This window comes from Pseudopipra pipra, chromosome 3 (assembly GCF_036250125.1).
Source record: "Pseudopipra pipra isolate bDixPip1 chromosome 3, bDixPip1.hap1, whole genome shotgun sequence".
Lineage (NCBI taxonomy): Eukaryota > Metazoa > Chordata > Aves > Passeriformes > Pipridae > Pseudopipra > Pseudopipra pipra.
The window spans coordinates 25,890,772-25,894,711 of record NC_087551.1 but is presented as its reverse complement, the minus strand read 5'-3'; the positions used below and the strand labels follow the sequence as shown (position 1 = coordinate 25,894,711).

At 37.7% G+C, this 3,940-nt stretch overlaps 1 long non-coding RNA gene across 1 annotated transcript; it reads right to left on the bottom strand.

Moving 5' to 3' along the window:
- Positions 1-737: 737 nt before the first annotated feature.
- Positions 738-3,408, bottom strand: LOC135411130 (uncharacterized). The gene is made up of 3 exons (XR_010428998.1): positions 3,172-3,408; positions 2,103-2,161; positions 738-952 (listed from the first exon to the last, which is right to left on the bottom strand). It is a non-coding gene; the product is annotated as an uncharacterized LOC135411130 (long non-coding RNA).
- Between the last annotated feature and the right edge of the window lie 532 nt (positions 3,409-3,940).

The following is a 3,940-nucleotide window of genomic DNA, read 5'->3' as shown; positions in this document are numbered from 1 at the left end:
TTTTGTGAAAATCCAACCCACAGCTAGGTCTACCAAAAGGCTTCTGTGTTCTAATGCACCTAATGGAATTTATCCAGAAAAGATGTACTATACTGCACCAAGGACCATGACTAGGCATCTTGGGCGGGAATGTACAAAACTCTGCACATACTGTGGAAGAAACCATTAGCAGGTGGGAATTGTTTGGAGGAAAGATAGGACTTAGATCACTTCACTTTTCTCTACATTCAGGATGCAGTTCAGCCTCCTTTATCCCAAGGTCCTCAGCCACGAACTGTTAATGAGTGATGCAGCTTGAAGCTACTTGGCTAACAATCTGCTCTAGTTTTCTAATGCAGAAAAGCTTCCCAAAACATTTAAGACAGTTTTGGGCCCCCCATCAGCTCCTAAAAGTATCTCCTTTTCAAAAGTAGTAATTCACAGCCTGCTGTCCTTTTCTTACTTTGTCTTTACTCTCTAAAATAAATCTCTCCTTCCTTGACTTTACTGTAGTGGTTACAGAGACACCAACCTCCCAGTTCAGTGGGATTAACACTGATGCTGATCTACTATTTAATTTCTTTGTTGATTAGAATTAGTCTCTCCAACTGTTGTATCAAAAATCAATGTAATTCTCTTCACAGCAATGATATTTTTCAGCTCTGCAAACTCTTACATTTTCTAGCATGATGAAAGGTCCACACAATCAGCTAGTGTAACAATTTATACAACATAATCCTTGGAAATATACATAATGAGAAGTGAAAACTTTAGTCTTTTTTATGGTCATTTATGGTCATGTCCTGAAGTACTGTAATTGGTTTTAGATATCTGTTTTTAAAAAGTTGTCTAAATCTTGAGCTCTGTAAGAAAAGTGATGGTAGGCTTGCAAAATAAGGCCCATGGTATGATGCTGAATTGAGATTACTTCAATTGTGTTAATTCCAGGAAGTTTAAAGTGGCCTCTTATTTTCTGCAATAAGAAGTAAAAGAAAAAGAGAAAATATTGGATTATTCTCATTACTTAAGAATGCAAGCAAGCAAGCAAACAAGAAAGAAGCAGCTTTAAGCATTGTGAGGGAAAAATTAGAATTATATATCAGGGGAAAGTTTATAAACATAAGAACTCATAGCCAAGGAAACCAGCTGCCAAATGAAGCTTTGGAATCAGCACCACTGAAGATATTCAGGGCTCGGCTAGACATCCATCTATCAGAAAAGGATAAAGAAATCAGTCCAGCCACAATGTAGAGATAATACAACAGAGTTGCCTGCCAAATTTCTACCCCAAATAATGTATGATTCAGTTGGAACGGAAAACAAAAACATTTTTGCTTGCTAGATCTTTAACTGATATAATCTTAAAAGCACAAATTCTTCTGCCTTTTAAAAAATATTGCTAGCAAATTTTTTTAAATTTTATTTATTGTAACCAGATTGTGTAGGTTTTGCTGTAGTTTCAGACACATTGATCCTAGCTCAGATGTTGTAATTTTTTTTTAAACTAAAAAATACCTATTTACAATTAAAAAAAATCCTTGAATGAAAAATTGTTGCACAACATCTTTTTTCATAGGAATATTCTGGATGTTGTCAGGTCACTCCTACCAAGCCTGAGGAAAGACTGTCAGTAAGATATTTATTTTTCGCATGCTTAATTAGAGGTATGAAGGATGGTAAGACTGGAGGGCTAGGGTAATAAGGTTATAAAGGTATGGTTAGCTTTTTACCTCTATGTCACAACAACAACAAATATAGGCCAAGAGAGATATTTCCCATTCATTACTTCCGAGTTGCTGTTCAGATCGGTGGTAATGACCTACTTCTAGTGGGTAGGCAGGCTACACTCATACAGTAGAGTTCAAGACTGAATTGAGCTGGCAGGCTAAGACTACTGGTTATCAAGGCCTGGGGCTCAGATTTTTAAGGGTATATTAACATTCAAGTAGTTGCCTATTGCAGTTTTGAGGAGTCTGAAAGCAGTCACCTTGAGCTGAAGTAAGTGGAGTTAAGGTATCTAAGCTCTTTACAGAAAGCTAAGAATACATTTATCTGCAACACTGAACACCTTTAAAATTGCAGCCTAGCAACCTCAAAAAGTTTTCAGTGAAACTCTGATTCACCTCTTTTCCATGAAGCCTCCATAAGCCTCTGATTTCCCCATTGTTTATCCCAGCACATGCTGTAAAAGAGAAGATGGATGATAATTAGCTTTTAAGTACACTGCTGCAAACATAGTGTCCTTTCACGGCAATGCCTTCCAAAGCATCAGTCATATCAGAGAGACCAGGCTAGCACAGAGATGAAGCAGATACAATTTTAAAGAGGTCATTTCAGAAATGGAATTACCCTTAAATAACAAATGAATTTTCAGATCGAGCACTGAATTTTTAAGGAAATTTAACACATAGAATTTAGTATTTTCAAGCCATCCATACCTTGAATTCCCTAATTTGTACTGTAAAAATTAGTGCTAGTTTCTAAGACATGGTAGAGAGTAGATCAAGGCTAATTCTTTGCAAAAATAAGTCTGCCACATTATCACTCTGCATTATGAAAATGTGTCACATGATGGAAGGGAAGTATGAATATCTTCTATCTGATGTATACAATTGAAAAGGGAAAACACAGAGTGAAGTCATCAAGCCACATTAGCCAAAGAGAACAGATAAGTAAGGGTATAGCACTGGAATGGTAAACAATCAAGCAGAGATTACACCCCTGTGTGGAAATGTGTGTGCTTTTTAGATGTGAAAACTAAAATGTTGACAGTAGAAAATTTAAAAAATCTAACACTCTTTATCACAGAAAATGTTCAAAATACCATAAGGATAGAGTAGTAAACATTAATGTGTATAAAAAAAAATGCTGCTCTGCAAATGACACAACTTAGTAGCAAGGACATTAACTGCCACTGGACTCCGATTGGGCTCATGTACATGTGTGCATTTTGTGCCCTTACGCCCAGCTTCTTGCCACAGCTCTGATGGTGTCACCAACTGTGTGCCACAGCTCTCACTGCTGCCCTACCAGCCTGGCCTGGCAGCCAGCACACCTTTCTCAACAAACACAGGAAGCTGGTCATGCATGTGCTGCTTATCGCCTCTATCTTCCCTTTTGAACATTTCTGTGAAACCACATGCGCTCAACTTTGTAAATATGGACATCAGATAAAACGCGAGAAAGTCTTACCATCGAAAGATCTTTACTTTGAATGTGGCAGAGTCTCTATTTTCCTTGTTCCTTCCTCCTCCACCATGACGACAGGAACAGTGCACCGTTTCCTCTGAAGAGGCTCATTACTGCCCTCAGTAGCTAACATTTACCCAGATTTTCAGTGTATATGCACTTTCAGCTGCACAAAATATGGGACTTACCCGTACATTTTAAGTCACTGAAATAGGACATTTTGGTAGAGGAAACAGTCAAATCAGGTTACCACAAAATGGGAACTTTTATAGTTGACTGTTCAGGCAGTGCTGCTGATTGCTGAGCTAGCTCTTAGTAAGAATGTGCAAGTTGTGCTATTTTTACTTGCTATTCATCTAGTACTGGACTTGTTTGAAATAATTTCTTTATTCTTGCATATACAGGTATATTTCTAGCAATAAGAATTTAGAGGAATTTTCTGTAGCTAATAGAATTCTTATAAGACTTCCATTGAGGAGGAAGAGAGAAAAACTTGCTGAAGGAAGCTTTGAATGGACTCTAGAAGAAAGATCCAAATCCATTTGACATTTCCCTCAAAATACTCACACCTTTGCCTGTGAAAAGCAACCTTTGTTACCTTTGTCATGCCACTTCATGACTTCTTGTTAACTTTTTGTACTTTGCCCACTCATCTAATTCAGTTGGTTTTATTCCCTGTTTTTCAGCCACTATCCTTCCCCAGTTTTCACTCTTTGCAGTTTGCACACAGATACCATCTGGGTTCACCCCCTGCATTTCCTAGACAAGGGCA